At 36.8% G+C, this 20,163-nt stretch overlaps 1 protein-coding gene across 8 annotated transcripts in view; it reads right to left on the bottom strand.

Moving 5' to 3' along the window:
- The window catches only part of LOC136834265 (prolyl endopeptidase FAP-like), a 191,917-nt gene extending 181,545 nt beyond the window's left edge, over positions 1–10,372 (bottom strand). For 3 of the 8 annotated variants that reach the window (XM_067096616.1, XM_067096610.1, XM_067096617.1), the window contains exon 1: positions 4,058–4,484. The gene's annotated coding sequence lies outside the window, so the exon portion shown is untranslated. Of the gene's footprint in view, positions 1–4,057; positions 4,485–10,340 lie in introns of those variants that run through there. The other 5 variants (XM_067096614.1, XM_067096615.1, XM_067096611.1 and 2 more) reach the window with 4 other exon arrangements.
- Positions 10,373–20,163: the final 9,791 nt, after the last annotated feature.

Here is a 20,163-nt window from a genome sequence, read left to right as displayed (position 1 = left end):
AATATGAAAAGAATGCACGGCAAATTAATGTTTCCACATTATTGGCACTCACGTATTCTGTCTGGCCTCGTATTATATGAGGTTTATGTCATAATGTGTAAATCATAATAAAAATGAGTTAAATGCCCACTTGTATTCTTACAAAACGAGGGTACTGACAAAAACTGATAGCTGGATACGCCTAATATGTCTTCACCTTACTCGCAAAATAACCGCGGTGATTCAAAGGAATCAATGGTGAATATCTAGGGTGCTGTTTTCCATGAGCAAAAACCAACAGAATGGGCAAACTGATGCCTTTTTCTAGCCCAGACCAGCAGAAACAAGAAAATGGAAAGAAATGAGTACTAGAGAAAGAATAGCCTCTGAAATGGAGAATATTTACATTCTTGTGACACCATAGTCCATTTTCAATCTTCCCCATACCCAAATAAATATAAATATGGAAGGCTGGAATCTGAAATGGCAATCTTCCATAAACAAATTATGAAAGAAACCGTTCATACGTGTTAAAAAAAAAACGACCCCGACTAGGGAGTACGCTGAGAAGATAATACAAAAGTATCCAAAGGATCAGAGATAAAGATAATGTTCACGCAGAAAGGAATTCAGAGCGTAAACTCTTACAAATCCCTCCCCACCCCACCCTGCTTCATACAAAAATATGTGGAACCAGAAGAAGAGAAAAGAGGTAAAGCTAGCCACATATACAAACCATATAGTCCTAATAACTACATGACCGTACGGGTACAAATTACAGCCCCGCGGGTAATTGGAAGCGACGCGGTTATAGTCACCCGCAACATACAGGGAGCACCCAGCTTAACAGTACGTCGTGAGGGTATGTGCGCTATATATTTGGAACTTACGCCAACAAAGAAAGCAGGCCCATTACTGTCATCATACGAGACATGCATACGGGACATAAATACCAAGTAAAGTGGGGCACTCCCATCTGACGTGGATGGCAATTAGCAGCCAAGAAATAGCGAACGGCAGGAAAGTGTACGAAGGTCATGCGGATCAAACTGAAGGCGGCGCGTCTGAATGCGTGTGGCTGAGAGAGAGAGAGAGAGAGAGAGAGAGAGAGAGAGAGAGAGAGAGAGAGAGAGGGGTTTTATTTCTCAAGACTGCGGATTATTAATGTAATGTTTCAATAAACCTAAAGTAAGATTGTGAGGGGAGATAAAAAAAACATTGAATATATATACAAACACCACTCTCTCTCTCTCTCTTTCTCTCTCTCTCTCTCTCTCTCTCTCTCTCTCTCTCTCTCTCTCTCTCTCTATATATATATATATATATATATATATATATATATATATATATATATATATATATATATATATATATATATATATATATATATATACTGTATATATAAATATATATATTATATACTCTCTCTCTCTCTCTCTCTCTCTCTTCCCTCTCTCTCTCTCTTCTCTCTATATATATATATATATATATATATATATATTATATTTGTTTAATTTATATACGTTATATATATATATGTATATATATAGGCCTACATAAATAAGATCGGATCCAACGCCGCGTGACACAAATGGCCTCTGTGAAATTCCGCCACAAGAGTCGACCCATGTCCGGTTCCCTGTCCGACAATTCTTATCCAGGAGGTCTTGGTCTTCCAATTCCTATGGTGCCCACAGTAGCCCAGCTGACCCTATCACGTTGTGTGAAGGACATGTCCTAGCCATCTCCATCAACTGGGTACGGAACTTCCATAATTTTCCTTATGGTATTATTTCTAATTTTATTTTGCCATCTAGCGCCAAATAATATTCTCACAGCTTTATCCTCAAATCCACAGAATCATCGAGATGTAAATTAATTTTCATACCATAATTCATGTTCGTATAGCAATACAGTTCCTACTAGACTTATGTGTAATTCTACTTCGTACGCAATTTCAGCTTATTGGATTTCAAAATCCTATTCAGCTTGCCGTACTAAATATTATTGTTCCTAAACTGATTCAACCTCACTAATTCTTTCTCCGTCTGCTACTGTTTCGTACCTTTTTTCATAATATGTTCTTTAAAGATATGATACACTGATTAAGCAAGCTCTGTAAATCTATTGGTGTTTTACTGATTAATACAGAGTCATCTACATAATCTATGTCTGTCAGGCTTCTCTTGTTACTCCAATATCTATATACGTACACACACATATATATAATACACACACACACACACACACACACACACACATATATATATATATATATATTATATATATATATATATATATATATTATACACACACACACACACACACACTGCGAGGACAAGGCACACGGTTACAAAGTACATCAAATAAAATAAAGAAATTCATATAATATTGTAGATTACAAACAAGCCAAGAACTACCCCATCACTCGCCAAAGTGATGCTTCTGAGTACATTATTATATAAGCATATGCCTCATTTTACATACGGCAAAACAAAAACAAGAGCCTCTTTCATGTTATGATGCGTTTGTGAAAACCATAAACTATTTCGGAAGTAAGTCTAGGCCCTGTATTTATTACTAACGTATTGTATTTTCACCCTCGCCCTAATCATACAGGAAGGAATTATGATGATTGTCGCAGCTGAATTATCGTGTAAACCAAAGCGCGCCGAATAAAAGATTGAACAGCAATCTACAAGTTGCAAGGAACTTGCACACACACACAAACCATATATTTAGAGCTTTCATGTTTAGCATGTGGCCGGCAGCTTCACAACTATCTGTAATTCATCCTCCCTTCTATAATGATAAAAAAGGTTAGCCCCTTTCTATACAAAGCCTTGCTCTTTCTGTGATGCCATCATACTTTGTATAGGCCTAATACTTGACCCCTTAGTTTTTAAGATTAGTCCCATCTATAAAGCCACGGTAGCTTCAAGTCCTCTACAGAATATTGATTTTAGTAAGATATGCTCCTTTTAGTAAACTACTAACTTTTTAAAGGAGTTATATCATTTCATGAAATCACAACCCCTTCCGTGAAACTACTCTCGTCTAAAGCCACTCCCCTTAAAGCTACAACTATAAGATATCAAACCATTCTATAAATTATAGCCATGAATCGTGCTACACACCATTATCAGTTCTATAAAACATTCCATATATAAAATTACACTTTTTAAATGCCGCACTTCTTCTATAACTTATGACTTCTATTAATCCACAACTTTCTATAAAAATCTCAGTAAAACTAACATAACTTATAATACCTCAGTCTTTATATAGGCTTACAATGTAGCCCATAAGCCCTAGACTTAGTACGAAAATACAAGGCCAAAAATTCTAATAATCCAAGCTTCTCTATTTTTTTAACGAAAACGCCTTCTTAAAAACCATAACCTCCTCTATCAAATATTCATCCTCCAATAAAGCAGTTCTTAAAAACATACTTTTAAAACCACGGCCTAAATCGTTGTTCAGTCTAAGGATTCATGACGAAGGTAAACCCCTTTTCATGATCGCTTCTGTAAAACTCCTAAACAAAATCGACCTTCCTAAAAAACCAAACCTTCCTCTGTATAACACAAAATCTTCTACAAAATCATGACCACTTGTATACACACACACACACACACATATATATATATATACACACACGTCATCGTCCTTCTAGAAAACTATGGTTCCCACTGAAGTGCCCCTTCAGTAAATTCCTATCTCCTATGAAACCTCGTTCTATAAATCTACGATCAGTTATGCAAGACATAATAACGACTTATGTATAATGCACGCCCCTCCTATAAAAAAAAAACCTCTGCCTTCTACAATACACTGCCCCTACATTCATATTTAAATTCAGTATTTTTCATACGGTTAACGAACCCCAAACGGAAAACCGAAAATAACAACTCTAAAATACTGCACAAACATTTCAAAGCCTTGCCTTTGCCGACTAATGGTAGGAAATCAGGGAGATCGGTGAAAGTAGTGTTGCGAAACACGATATTTATATCTAAGCAAGGAAGCGGAGTCATAATTTTAAACCTGTTGTTCAACGGACCGCCATTTGTCTTACCTTAATCGTTTCTTTTCAGTGCTTCGAGGAAACGAGCTGGGTCAAAGGTTAATAGCCTATTTGGAATGCTCCCATTGGAATTTGCGCACATTACGGATAAAGGTGATAGTAATGGGTATTTAGCCATTCAACGTTGTGGAATTACTTTTCTATCACCTCCATTAGATAAATGAAGTGATTCCACGCCTTCACTGGCTGCTTTTCAGCCATGACACTTTTCATTGGAGTTTGTGTTAGACTTACGTCCAAGGCAGTAGAGCATTTTAATCAGACACTTGGACTCCGTTACCTTGAAATACCAGTTTTCAAGGTGACAGTAAATTTAAAAGGATGTCAGTAGACTACAAAACACGATCACTAAACGTTCACAAACATATGACAAGGCAGCTGTAGCCATACTGAGTTCAAACAGGCCTCGGGCGTTACTGCCTTGGAGGGACGTTACTATTGATACGAAGCGTATTAGTCAATTAGCGTTATTGTTGGCAATTTAACATAAATGGACACCTGAAGTCATGCTAAGTAGAGTTGTGAACAATTAAATCGATTTATTTATTTATTTACGTTAACAGCTTCTGAATAAGGGATAATTAAGATCATCAATAGGATATAGGTATATTCATAACTTCCGTTTTCGTACTCTAAATAAAAAGAACGGAGGTATTGTTCCCAACTAAATCTATCGTATTTCTGGATTGTCATTCTTCAGCAATATATTTTTCAGATCGAACTTATGAAATTTGGTCCAAACAGCCCAGCGCTCGGGCAGGGAGGCCCCTTTTATAGAAAATATAAAATTATCAGAACTACATGAGTCTCACGACAGCAGGAAAGACATGAGATTAATGCTCTGTTACGCGTCTTACCGGAATGTCTGTTTCTCCGTTATAAAAAGAAAAATTTTCAACATATGAACATGAAATATTTTAAACAATGCAAACCACACAACGCATTAATGAAGATAATATGATTGCAGTGTGGGCAAGCATTGTGTAAAGTTTATAAACTATTGTTAACCTAGGCCCATGTATATAATAGCCTTATATCTAAAGTTCAGTGGCTTAACCGTTTTGTAACCAAAAATATTTTTAAAATTATTAAACTATTACTCGTTTAGAACAAAAGGCAATCAATTGAAGTGATGCCGAACACGTTTCGAGCTGCAGTTCCCAACGAAACGCAAACTACTAAATTGTAGCATTTTTTTTTCTGAAAAGCGCATTTTTGCCAATTTGCAACGCTTACATGCTATGCCTACAAAATCTCTCTCTCTCTCTCTCTCTCTCTCTCTCTCTCTCTCTCTCTCTCTCTCTCAAACAGTAACAGAGTGAAGCACTAAATATGGTGCAGTTATTTAAAAATATGTAGTTTGCCTGCATACACCTAGGCCTAATATGTTACAGCTAATCCCATAAGGATTATTCAAAAACTATTTTTGCTTTTAATTAAATATGGAGAACAAAACCAGAATCCCAATTATATTAGCCTTGCGGTTAGGACACTAGCTTCATTTCTTGACCAAGGGGAGAATGAATAGCGCCCCACGTAAAAAGGACATAAATTACCATGAACGGACAGTTCTAGAGAGTAAAACAAGCAAGACCGATTAATATATTACCAAAGAAAGCGATCGATGGAGTTTCGCGTGACAGTATATCTTTTCCAGCTACGTAATAACGGAGCAGGATACTCAACTGTCTATCAACAGATATTTTAGTATGAGATTATTGACAGGAACTGGCATCCATGTTGACTAAAGGCGCTACAAGAGAATAGGCCTATGGCATCAACTGTCGTAACTGAGATGTAATGGATGGCGTTCTTTATGAAGTTTAGTCTAATAAATAAAATAAAAAGAAACAATAAATGAAAATTACTAGTCATGGGAACATATTGTTTACATATATTTTCCGTAAAATAAAATCACTACAATAGAACTTGCTAATTATGTAGAACAAAACTGGAGAGAAAATTTTAATTTTGGACAAAAGAAAAAATGCAGTTTATGGGGGCAAGCCACCAATAATAATAATAATAATAAACAATCCTATTGAGAGGTTCTGTTACAAGAGAGCATTTCCTTAAGTACAATTATTAGCAGCATGTAACATCATAAAATAGTCTCGATAAATTTCCGTTGTTAGCGTGGAGAGAGAGAGAGAGAGAGAGAGAGAGAGAGAGAGAGAGAGAGAGAGAGAGAGAGAGAGAGAGAAAGTATACCCTGCACAAATATTCGCCAAATTTTGATAGCGCAGATCTGTCAAATAATCGACGATTATTAATAAAACAAGATGAAAAACACGCAAATATTTACATCCAAAAGCTGCAATACAAATTCAGAGAAACTGACGGAGAAAATTACCAGAGGGGGTCTATTCTCTTAGGTAGTGATCGACTGGTCTCTTAAGATTGGATGATTATAAGCCAGGAAAAACGAAAGAAGAGAATTCTAGAGCCAGAAACGAAAATATCAGCGTAGTAACTCGTAAATCAGGTATGATTTAATGGACAAAACCTTAACAATAAAACTGAGTATGATACGCTACTGGACATACAAAACAGGACGAATAAATCTAAATAAGCCTAGGGGTACGCAGACGTACATTGAACCCCTAAGGGTAAAAATTATAAATAGAAAGGACCTTCCCTTAACCTGCACATTGCAAAAGACCTTCTAGATGAAAATCTCATTTAAGCCCGGAGCCAGGAGGCGTAATGAACGATTGCGTGCTTGCATGCACGCGATGGTTGTTTTCCCCCGCCCGAATCTCATGTTATCCAGAGGTCTCTCTCTCTCTCTCTCTCTCTCCTCCTGTTCCTGAAGGTTAGCCTGGGAGAAAGTCGCTTGTTTCTTGGGATAGTTAGGGCAGACATTTTGATAGCTGAGAGGAAGGGAGCGAGTACAAACAGGAGGAAATGTAAGACTAGAGAAGGGCAAACCCAACTGCTGCTTTTGCAGAGTCAAAACTTGATTCTCTGAACCGACACTTTTTATAGGACTGTAGTGAGTTAGTAACTTGTAATCAGCGAAGTAATTAAGGGTCAAATGGCAAGACAGCGTTAGAACTGATGCTATAAATTACTGAATTTCCACATGTGATCAGACGATGATGAATTTTTAGAGAATAATACGCGACAGTGTCCATTTGGCTCCTGAGTTGGAAGACCTAGACCTACTTCGAAAAGAACTGTGAAAAAGGAGGCTGGACATGAGTGGAGATTTGTGCGAGATAAGGCAAAGGAAAGACATAAATGGCGGAATTTCACAGGCCTTTTGCGTCACGTGGCGTTGGAGGCGAAGGTGGTGATTTAATTATGTAAAGTGGAATGGCAAAGGGCTAACAATTAATAATGTACTTTATTTTTGTCTACTTCTAGTACCATTACGGAATGCAGCCTGTGGCTATTGTCTGTTGGGAATTATGATGTATGGCCCTATTTTTTAAGCGATAATTGTTGGACTGAGAATTTTTTTATTTATTGCAGTATTCGAGAAATTTTGCAACTGCATTAGATTTACTGGATAATACACCAAGTGCGCGATACTGCTCTACATTTTTTAAAGATTTTCATAAGTAAAAGTGAAGATTTACCCATCCATAATGTTTGTTACTCTCGAAAAATAATATATGTATGCACATTGCCTTATATAGTACAGCACAGATTTTATGCATGTATAAACCTATATTCTACTATATAAAAACAAATATACTATACGCATATTGGTTTTGTGTGTAACAAAGTCTACGAATGGTAAAATCTCCATGTTTAACTGTCACAAAATTTTACAAAATGAGAATAACATCGCGCACTTGATGTATCACACAGTACGTATGAAACAGTTGCAATATTACTGGAGAGCTGCAATGCAAAATTCTTAATTATCGCTTCAGAAATAGGCCTATACACCGTCACTTCCGTCAGATAATATCCACTTAACTATTTAGTGTATCTCTCCTGTCAGTAAATGGCAGAAACATTTTATCGAACTTGCAATCCGTGGATTATCTCGTCTCTGGAAAAAATAATGCTACGGATATACACTTTTCGGAATTCTAGTCTTTCATGGGATTTGTTCTTGAGTGACAAGTGAACATTGAAACGCGGCAAATTAAAGAAGGTGGACAGCAAAGTGAATACATACGAAAGGGATTGGATATAACGAATAAAAGGAATTGTTATGGTCTTGCGAAAATAAAATTGGGGAAACAATTCGCTTTTTAAAACTAATAAAGATACATACAGAATAAAAGCCCAAACAAAAACAAGCACACAAACATACACACTAATATATATAGATTCACACACACACACTATATATATAAATAAATATATATATATATATATATATATATATATATATATATATATATATATATATATTGTGCGCTGAGCCTCCTGTAATACATCTAACAGGCATTCTAAAACACTGGAGGAACAAGGACACACGCACATACACAAATAACTCAGGGAATAATCAAATAACTCAGCCATTAACCAAAAAGAAACTAAATTCATTTTTCAATTTCCCCCCTCACGTAAGAGAACACGTGCGAAGCCAGTAAACAGAGGCGGTAAACAGGCTCTGGTCATCACCAGAGAGAAATGTTATCGCCCTGACCATCTGCTGACATTCATTACAGAGATGACCAATACCTGGGGACCTTTTAAAGTGTATCGGAGTCTGCACAACTGCCCCGTTGATGATGATGGCCGTGACTCAGCAGTTTAGGCGCCGTTCGCCGTACAATTTCCCATTTTTTATTTGCGTGGTCATTCCATTTCGTACTGTGTAGTTTTGTGTATATTTTAAATTGCACTGAATCTTCAACTTTTAGCACCTTTTCTTGAACATGAGGGCGTGACGGGATAATTTCCTAATACACCGTCATATGACATTCTGGTAACACACGTTATGACGAAGATTGATTTTTAGTCTCACAATATCACTAGAAGTCTTTTTTTTTTTTTTACTGATGGTTCTTTACCAGTGCATGATACATATGTATTCATAACACTTCCTTACAGGAGAAGGAAATTTTCAGTTATTGGAAAAGCCTAGCACTGGATATTTTCGGTTTTTCTGTTAAAGCCGTTCATTATTAGATCCTTTCTAATTCGTGTTTTAAAAAATATAAATATCGCTTTACACTTCGCTGAAGACAATTTTCAGTCACAAAACAAGACTAGCAATGAATATGTCATTTTTCTGTTTACCGTTGGATAGTTACTGATATGTGTATTAAAAAAAGAATGGAAAATCACTTTTCTGATGAAGACCATTTTCAATCACTTAATAGGCATAGCACTGGATTTCTTTATTTTTTTCTGCTTTCTGGTGGGAATTTATAAATACAAATGTAGGAAATGCAATGATCGTATGCATAACGACCACAACAGGCAACACTCGACACCAAGAAGGACCACTCCTGAGAAAATTGATAAAATTCACAAGCCAAAAAGCAGCCATAACTCAAAGAATTTCAGGCGGATAACGATTTTCCAATCTTTATTTTTTCTGTCCACGCTCAATTTCACATTTTAAATCCATCTCAACTCTTTGTTTCATCTATTCCACGATGTCCGCGTATCGATACCGGAAAATTTGCTCTCAATTCTGCACTTACACACAACTGCTTCAGGTGCACTATAGTCATTATATGAAGTTTAACGTTACAGAGAATGAAAAGCATAGAAGCTGCAACTTCTGGCATAAGCGATTCAATGTTGACCGTGCATTCAAAGTATTGACCATACGTACTGCTTAACCTTTCCCCCCCTCCAGTGTTTCTCTTTATTCTGCGTTATTTTCCCCCCTTTTAAATGGCCTGCATGATCAAACTGAATCAGACACGGCAGACTACAGTATTTCATATAAGACTATACATTTAAAATAGAACTGGGAGTGAGCTGAAAACATTAGACTTATGTCTTATGCATTTCACTGATTACTGTCCAAGTACATCCTTCGTCAGTGTGATTCTAGCGAATTTTTTGCATGGACTTGAAAACACAAACACAGAGAGATGGATCACACGCGCCACTGGTACCTACATCGGCTGTTTTGGGGGAAATTATTTTAATCAATGCCATTTTTTTTAATACATTTTCTAAAACGACAGAGAGAAAATCCACCACAGACAGGGCCACTACGGCAGCTGAAGAAAAGCATCCAGAGTAGAGAAGTAATAGGAGAACATCTAAATCACTAATAAAAATTGGTGAGCGAAAGGAGAGGAAAACGGGTAGAGCTGAGAGAACTACAGTAGACCCACGCACACACCCCACCGCTTCGGAGGTTGGAGCGGGAATGACAGAAAAAGATGAGTGAGGTGCAGGCAGCTGGGAAGACAGGGGCCAGGCGCCCGGGGCGGGACCCCCCCAGCGGGGGTGGGACCACGGCCCGATCTAGCATACACGCGTTCGTTCGTGCGTGCATTTATTTATTTTTTTTTTCATAGGCCAAGGAAGGGCAAAGGGCGATTGCAGTCTGGTCGAAACTGATGGCCTTCCCTCATTGTTTTGCGTCGATGAAGGGAAGGATTACGCAAGCAGCCGCGCAGCTTGAGAATCCGAATCCAAAAACACGCATCTGGTACATAAATCCTCGAACGCACGATTTCAAAAGCGAATAGTATTAACCGACGCACGCAAAACGGCCACAACTGATGGCGAGGTGCGTGCAAGAACCAAATCTCTAAGAAAATGTTGACATGCATACAATCCATGCACACTTTTGCACGTACGAACTGTATCATGACAGTCACAAGCACGCGTGACTTTAAAAATACACGTCGATACTGATAGATAAGGAAGGATTGCAACCATGAGTGCATATTTCGCTGAAGGTCATAAAGTTGAATTCAAGGTATCCTATATGTTTAAATAGGCAGCCTTGGTGGCGATTACGCTTGTCGTGAAAGGTTGAAGGTATATTAGAAAAACGTCTGCAAGAGTCATCTGTGAGAATGAATGGTTTCGCCCTATTAGAAAACTGCCATGACGGAATATTGATTACTTATGTCTCTCTCTCTCTCTCTAAGGTACGACCCACCAGTCAGCTATCAACCAGGTACTAACGAAACGTGCCTGGTTCGGGAATTGAACAAATTAACCGTAATAAACAAATTTCCATATGCAAACATGTCAATAATAAATAATTATGAACAGTTTCATTACAAATAGTAAGAATTAATTTAATGATATTTGAGCAAAGGCTTATAACTTCCAAACATTTCTTTTTCTGGAATACATTATTATCATTGAGTTATAATTCAAAATTAATAATAGTAAATAATTCTAAATACTACTTCTTAATAATAATCGGCATCACTCTAAAATTATTAATGTTCTGACTACTTGAACAGACCAAGATTACAACTTGTAAGATTCCATATTTGGCGTCCCGTGCATCACATGTATAATACACATGTTTGAGGCGTAAAGTTCCCATGCATGTTGGAACTAAGTTTGCTAGACTTAATGGAATGTAATAAAGAGTTCAGACCACAGGCCAAGCACTGGGACCTGTCAGGTCATTCAGCGCTGGAAAGGAAATTGAGAGTAGGTACGTTTGAGAGGTGTAAAACGAGGAAAATTTCGCAGCTGCGCTATGAGATAACTGTTAGGAGAGGGTGGATAGCAAGATGGAAGAAAGATAATATGAATGGAGGTACAGTAAAAGGAATGAAAGGGGTTGCAGCTAGGGCCCGAAGGGACGCTGCAATGAACTTTGGGAATGCCTACAGTGCACCACGGTACTACCCCCTGCGGGCGCTAGACTTAATAACCATACGTTTTTTCTAACAAGGAAAACTGCAGCAGAACCTCTGTACAAAACTACCAGTATTCACCGAGTTGTATTATTTACCTGCATTTGCCCTACACCTGTGGAGAATAAGACTTAATCTAACTTCTGAACACCTGTGCAATCTTAGCAGGAGTTCTCATTCATTTGTAGTATTCCCTAAGACTTGGCTAACAGTGTTCAAGACATAAAGAGCCAATAGTGACATTGAGCAAAACTTTTGTTTTTCACACAGAGCCGAGAGGATCTTTATCAAATTCCTGCCTAGTCTGGCTTATAAAAGTGCGTGTATGTATGTATGTATGTATGTATGTATGTATGTATGTATGTGTATATATGTATATGTGTATATATATATATATATATATATATATATATATATATATATATATATATATATATATATACATATATATATATTATAATATATATATGTATACATATATATATATATATATATATATATACATACATATATATATATATATATATATATATATATATATATATATATTCACATACAAAGATACCACAAACTATTAAAGAAATCTTTCTTTATATATGAATAATATGAATACAAATCCCACTTTTGTATGATGGCATCTCAAGATCGAAAGTATCTTTGGCTACCAACAAGCTCTGAATCCAAGTCAAAGATATGAAAAACTCCTCGCCTTAACCAACTTAGTTGCAGGGACAACGAGTTTCCCTTCGACCATTACTCACCATCATAACTACTCTGTGGAAAGCGTTCACACCCAAGGAGTACTTGTTCCGGGGACAGTTTCTGACTTCGGAATTTTCTCCTTGCCTACGTGTTCTCTGTTTGTTTCCATCAGATTATCCGTCATATCAGCCTTAACCTAGAAATATAACAAATGTATATAATCCTCTGCTATTAAGTCTCCATCGGTAGTCATTATATATAATCAAACATAATTTCCCACGAACTAATTTTAATTCCATCCGGTTAATGTACAGGGCAAAGGTTCACACACACACACATACATACATACATACATGTATATACATATATATATATATATACAGTATATACATACACATATATACACATGCATGTACAGTATATGTATATATATATATATATATATATATATATATATATATATATATATATATATATATATATATACATGCATACATACATACATATACAGTATTTATATAAAAATATATATACACATATTACATACATATACAAGTATTTATATAAATACTTATATGTATATATATATATATATATATATATATATATATATATATATATATATATATATATATATATATACACGCTACACCAGAACTAGTTTACCCAAGCACACATGTATAAGTAATTAATTATATATCCACCAAAAAGTCAATTTGTATGTTTTGCCTTCAAACATACTACATATTGACATAAGCTGTACAGCTTCATATATATCACAGAGTTTTCTCTCTCTAAAGAAAGAGAGAGCGAGATTTAGTCGTTAATCCTTGTATGTCGCGTTTAAAAGGGTTGGCTTTAGTCGACGCGTTTGACAAAGTGGAGAAGGAAATAATATTTGTACAAATATGTTTTCTGATAAAAAAATGAGAATATGTAGAAAAACGTTTGTCCTTTCCTCAGCTGAATTACAGCCTATGGAATATAGTACCATCCCTACAACAACAGCAGTAATAATAATAATAATAATAATAATAATAATAATAATAATAACAAATAATAATAATAGATAATGACAAATGTCTTGCAAACATAGAAATAATAATAATAATAATAGTGATGATGATGACGGTAGCAAAAGAAAAAAAAAAAGAAAGAAAATGCGAACACGGCCTTCTTCTTTCCATTCCTCTGTCGAATTAGAAACTTTCAGTTAACAGCGTATCCTAAAAAACCACGAGGTCATTGCGGCTACTAAAAGTACATTAAGAAAAGCTGAAAGCTATTCTCCACCCCTACCAAAAATTATATATAAAAAATGGCTAAACCCGATAACAACGTTCGAATCCGTCCCTCGACAGAAAGAAGCAAGGTCTAGACCTTGGAAAGAAGTAAACAATGCAGGGGAAATGGCGCAAAGTGAGAGACACCTTGTCGTGATTATCTTCACGCTCCTCGCGGACGAAAGAGCGCCCCAAAGACAGATGACGGGGCGAACAATGTCAGGGCGCTTTGGCACGTGGACACGACTGCTAGTTGTTGGTTTTCATGAGTTACGTATTGGCGGCGGTGGTGGTGGTGGTGGTAGGGTAGCACGGATGGATGGGTGGTGTGGGGGTGGGAATGGTGTGCATTGTGACACAAGAGGATGGTGAGCACTATGACGTAGGGATGGATGGAAGGCAACGGTTCAAAAGGGGAAAAAATGCTGCCAAGTCACCTTTGCCAACTTCTTCAGAGGTATTACAGTCATGCAGGTGGAGCCTTTTCCTCCTCACAATAGATTTTTCATTCTTCTCTGCGTGTCTCTTGCTCGATGTGAAACAACTGATTTTTCCTAAGTATGCTCGGCCTAAAGCACAAAGATCCACAAAGATCACTATTTTAAATGGTCATATTTAATTTGTTGTAGATGACGAAAAGTTATGTCCCGTTGATGAAATGCAGTACAGGCCAAGTACACCGCAGAGATGGGAATGGAAGTAACAATAACGCAGTGGTGTGGTGACTCTGAGTAAGTATTTTACGCAAAAAAGAAACTGTATGGGAGGGGGATGCTTAAAGAAAGGGTAATGAGCGTTTTAATCTCAGAATAAAAGGTGCAATTGGAGAGATGATATCTGAAGGAAATTCATTAGAGTCGCTTGAGCGTATATTTTGAAGCCTCGAATGTAGACGATAGACGCAGATCTGGATAATGCGACAGCGGAGGACGTCTATGAGAATTTAAAAATAGTTGTTAACCATTAACGTTCCCTGTTGAGGAATTAAAGGGTTAAAGAATGGAAAGCTAAAGTACGAATGTGGTAGAGATCATTAATATTATGCTTGAAGTATACATGTGCGAATATTGGGTTCTGAAGTTCATAAAAATGGAAAATTTCAAAATGTACAAAACTTGTTGTTCACATTACTGATTGTGTTTATAATTAATCAGTTTTATAAAATTCTTCTTTAAATAATAAAGGCCTGACTCAGACGAAGGCTAATATATGGGAGAAAGAATGTTTTTTTTTATATTATTGTCATTTACATAGGCCCAATAAACCTTTCTCTGACTCAAACGAAGGCTAATATTAGGTTGGAAGAATGTTGGTTTTTGTATATTAATCCCATTACAAAAATCTAAAATACTATATTAAGTTCTGTAAACACAACATAACTCTTGTTGACCGTAGTACCTGAGTAATATGTACATTATTAATAAAATATTCATAAAAATGTTCAAGTTTGTAAAACTTCATATTTTGACATCTTATTTATACATTTTACGTGTTATTTGCATAAATATTGCTTGCCTAAACATAATATATGTAATGAATTTTGGCCCACATTTTTTGCCGGGTTGAGATTGTGTAGTTCAAACCGACTGTTAAGTCATACTTCCAAACTGGGGGTAGGTGGTGGAGGGAGGAGCGTGGGGGGGATGACGTTTCACCAAGGAGGTTATCTACCTCCTTCAACTCCTTGCGTTGCACGGTCCCTTTAAGGCTGTTTATTGTATGCCGCTTAATGCACAATATATATTTAATAGGGCATTATACATCAGTAACAATCTGAGAAAAAAATGATGATATGCCGACGTTAAATTTGAAGAACACGCTTGCATGATATAGGCCTACATGTTATTGTTTTGGGGAAATTTTGAAGTATTTATTATTTTTGCTATTTTCACGTTATATCTACAATACAGGAAAAGAAGGCGGAATATTGGCGAGTTGCATATAAAGGACCTCCAAGACAGAAAGAGGGTGTTAAAATATTGGTGAAATTCTTTTAACAATACTGAGAGAACTCTCTCTTTACGGACTTTGAATTTGGACACAGCCTACACTAACCGAAGCAACTTTAGTAGGTTATACCTTTCTCCATGGAAGAACACTGATGGTCTTGCGGCACTGAGTGAGGAAGGTTATTTTCAATCCTAAATGAATCTGTACAATATCTGATATAGATGTTTGAATGTAAATACAGCCAGATAACTTTCAACCCACTCACACATCGAGAACAGTTTGAAGTATAATGTGCTTTATTAGTAGTAACAGTAGGGAGTTAACTTTAAAACGGCCCCCTTGCTAGTTGTATTTTCTTTTCGTTTTAAATATTAAAATGATAGATATTAGTTCCTTTTATCTTCCCAATATGGATGTTCACGAAAATAAATCTGTTCTTTATGTTGTTGTATGCCGGACAATAAAGTAAGAAATAACTTTCACAATATAAACTAGCTTCGTTCCCCTCTAGCGTGCTACTTTGCAATTGCATGTAAACCCTCTACGTATCATCGTGACCTCAGTAAGTTTTCTCTATCTGCAGAGTCAAAAGTTTTCTGGAATCTATCGATGCTATTCGATACGTCTTTTGTATTACCTCTCAGTGCAGTGAAACCTGACTGCAACACATGCATTTGAACTACATTCTACTAACAGGATGTTCTTACGTTGTACTTTCTCTTTCTTCAGTTTAATGTTTCCTTTAGATCTATGCATTTTTAGTACCACACCCCCTTACTGTTATTACCTCTCGTAGAGTCTACAGAATAAACAACAGTTGGTATAAATAATTTTCGCTGTTTAAACTGAGCCTCATTAATGTCTTTTTTTTTATTTTATCAGTCAGTAAGTTTGGCTTTTATCAGTACTTGCGTGTTAATAAGCTTAATTGCAAAGCTTCTTAACATGCCTCCATCCAGTGTATAATTTTTCTTCATTGCCTTAATGTACGATTCAAGCTACATTCATCATCCTAACCTGCTAGTCTGTTTACATAACTGAGACTCCCCTTCGCCTGCCTGTACTGCACTTGCCTTCCTCTAATGTTTAACATCTCTGATTCTATTTACATTGCTAAAGTTCCTGTCACATTCTTTGGCCTTTCAAATCAATGATGACTAGCTCACAGAAAGTTTTATGTTTTTAATTCTCCTTTACTGATATACCATTCTTTATTCTTTCTGATTTTCATGTGATTCTAACCTTAATATACTATCCCTCTCTCTCTCTCTTTGCTCTTTTTGTCTGGCACACTAGATATGTTTTTTATAAATTCATATCTGCATTCTTTAGTTGTCTCGTGATTTTGAAGTTACTTTATTTCCAATCACTTTATTTAATTTTACCCGTAGCGGCCAGGGCTTTCATCGCCTTGACATCTCGGTGCTTTGCATTTGTTCAAGTGCTGTTCTACTTAAACAAGATAAGATTCTCTCTCAACCAAAATTCCACTTCTATTCAGGTCTCAACACGATCCAGGCTAACAGTTCAAGGGCGAGAGGTCTTTCCTTTGTAACGGCTCCTCAATTCTTTTCCATAATTCTCTAGAATTGTCCCCATGTCCTTGTTTATTTCATTATGAGACCATAAAGGCAATGTATCACCAACTTTGCCAATTAAGACGTCACTTTTGAAGTACAGCCACTCAATTATATAATCATTATAAGACTGTAATTTGCATTTAATAAGCGATGTTGCGCTCGTTGCGTAAACGTCTAGAACTTCGTTCATATCCTTATTTATTTCGTTATGAGAACATATGTACAACGTCTCACCGAATTTAATAACTAAGACGTTATTTTTGGGTTACTCCACTCAACTGATATCGTTTTTATACCTGTAATTTGCATTTAATAAGCGAGGTTGTCATGGTGGCGTAAACATCTAGAACTGCGTTCAAATCCTCATTTATTTCATTATGAGAACATATGTACAACGTCTCACCGAATTTAATAACTAAGACGTTATTTTTGGGTTACTCCACTCAACTGATATCGTTTTTATGCCTGCAATTTGCATTTGATAAGCGAGGTTGTCATGGTTGCGTAAAGTAAACGTCCCCAAGTCGCGACTTATCGATCTGTTGGGGCTCGAGACCCCATGCTTGCTTGAACCTGTGGGACTGTCCATGCATGCGTGGCAGCATGTCATATTCATCATTAAATGCCACAGACGGTCTTCAGCTACGTACGTGCGTGCGTGAGGTGCCAGAGAATAGCGTTTCCACGGACATATACTTGTAGCGAACTTCACGTCGGCCTAGGCGTGAAGGGGGTTGTGACGGGAGGCCGCTCCATATTCATTAGGCCCAGGTTTACGTACTTTCCAAAATGTCCTTTGTATTCAGTTGAGGCCCCAGGTAGAGGCAGACTGCTTCGGTCTTCGGAATCAAGTAAGTGTGCAACGTAGTAGTTGACCATTACGACCCACAGGCTAGCCTATTGAAATAGGTTAAGTATGCCTGAAGGGTTTCGGACTGTAGCGTAGGCCTATAGGCTGTGCCCCATTTCATGTATTTTTGCGTGGAAGTAGGTGATTATCCTGATCATCCCCTTTATTTATTAAAATTACGTTAAAAATTACCATTTCAAGGTGCAGAATTGGCAAATAGGGTAGGCCTACCCAGTCTACTAGGCTAGGTCTAAGGGCTTTTAGACCTGTGCCCCATTTCACATTTTTATGTGTAGACGTAAGTGATTGTTGCCCTTAAGTATTAGACTTATGTTGAACGGAGCCATTTTAAGATTCAGAAAGGGCAAATAGGTAGGTTTAGGTTAGGCCAACTGAATGTTCTGGGCCCCAAACACTAATCCCTAACCTAGTGGTTATTATGCATATTTGGAAACCCCTTGTTGGATGGACTTCAGGGGTTAATTACGGGTTAATTACATTCGTGCAACAAAAACTGAAGGTAAATCCATAATTAGCAACCAAAAAACTGTAGAAAAAGTCATTAGAAGGAAATCGCCACCACGGAGCTTAGAAAAAGTCACGTTAGAAGGAAATCGCCACCGCGGAGCTACTACTTAGATCTACCAAAATTTTACTTGCGGTAAAACAACAGAATAGGTCCTCAGGGACTGTAACCTTGAAATCGATTTTTCCTATATTTTAGTGTTGATGATGAAGGAGGTGGTGGTGTTGATTGTCGGTCAATTATTATTAACCTCATATCTACCCAACAAAGTTGGGGACCCTTTTGGGAACGCGGGATTTTGGGTGGGGGAAATTGCCAGGAGAAAGACCGACTGCCATGTTGTTGCTATGGAATAGTGTCCCACATGGGCAAGTCATCAGGGAGCCATAGTTTAAGAAGGGATTAGCTAAGGAAACCTATTGTAAAAGGAACTATATTAACCTAACATACCCCAACCTAACCTAACCTAGCGAGCCATGGTACTTAGCTGGTTCCCCCCTCCCCGGATGCTCCCTGTGAAGGAAAAACTACGTTTTACTAAAAGCTTCCTTATAACACTGCGCATGTGCGTTAGCATTCCAGGATGGCCAGCATACAACTTCTGAGGTTAATTACAGGTTAATTACAGTCGACCAACAAAAAATAACAGTAAGTTTTTGATGAGCAACCAAAATACTAGAGGAAAAATCAATTTCCAAAGTAATACCCTGTGCAGAGCTATTGCTTAGCTCTACCCAAGTTTCTTTGTGTGGAAGTAAGTGATCATTGCCTGTAATTATTAGACTTGAGTTAAACGGAGCCATATCACCCTTAAACTAACTGAATTGTATAAAAATGACTCCAAGGTAGAAATCATGTGGGAATTAAGATATTATTAGAAAACTTTTTTGTAAATGTTTTTTATTGTCTGTATTTGATTGGTAATTAACAATTCTTTCATCAAGTTGTAGGGAAGGCACTGCTTGAGGGCTAATAATAAAAAGGGCAACATTTTTATTACAATATTCTGGTTAATGAGATGGCCACGGTTCATGGCAAAAACGCATTTAGTTTAAGTAGGGCCATTTTTGTATCAAACAAATTAATCAAATAAAAATTTCAGTGACTGACCTGTGTGCTCTTTGAGGAGATAATGATGTGATGCGTGCGTGGTTTTACTGGTATTTAACCTGATTTTTTATTTCATTAATGTAGTTAAACCAAATTTTGTGGTAAAGTCTTTACTGTATTGTATTGTTATTTTCCCTTTTTTATCATTAGCCTTCATATATGTTTGCTTTCCTATACGATAATTTGATTGGAAAATTGCTATTTACAGACATGAAAATAGAGGAAGTTGCCTAATCTAGTAAAGTCTTCATTATTAAATTGGTTTCTACTGCAATTGATATAAGTTAATTCAGATGTACTGTTGAGTTTAGTAGCAAACTGACTTAGGGTGAA

The sequence above is a fragment of the Macrobrachium rosenbergii genome, chromosome 53 (genome assembly GCF_040412425.1).
Source record: "Macrobrachium rosenbergii isolate ZJJX-2024 chromosome 53, ASM4041242v1, whole genome shotgun sequence".
NCBI lineage: Eukaryota > Metazoa > Arthropoda > Malacostraca > Decapoda > Palaemonidae > Macrobrachium > Macrobrachium rosenbergii.
This window is presented reverse-complemented; position numbering and strand designations above follow the sequence as displayed.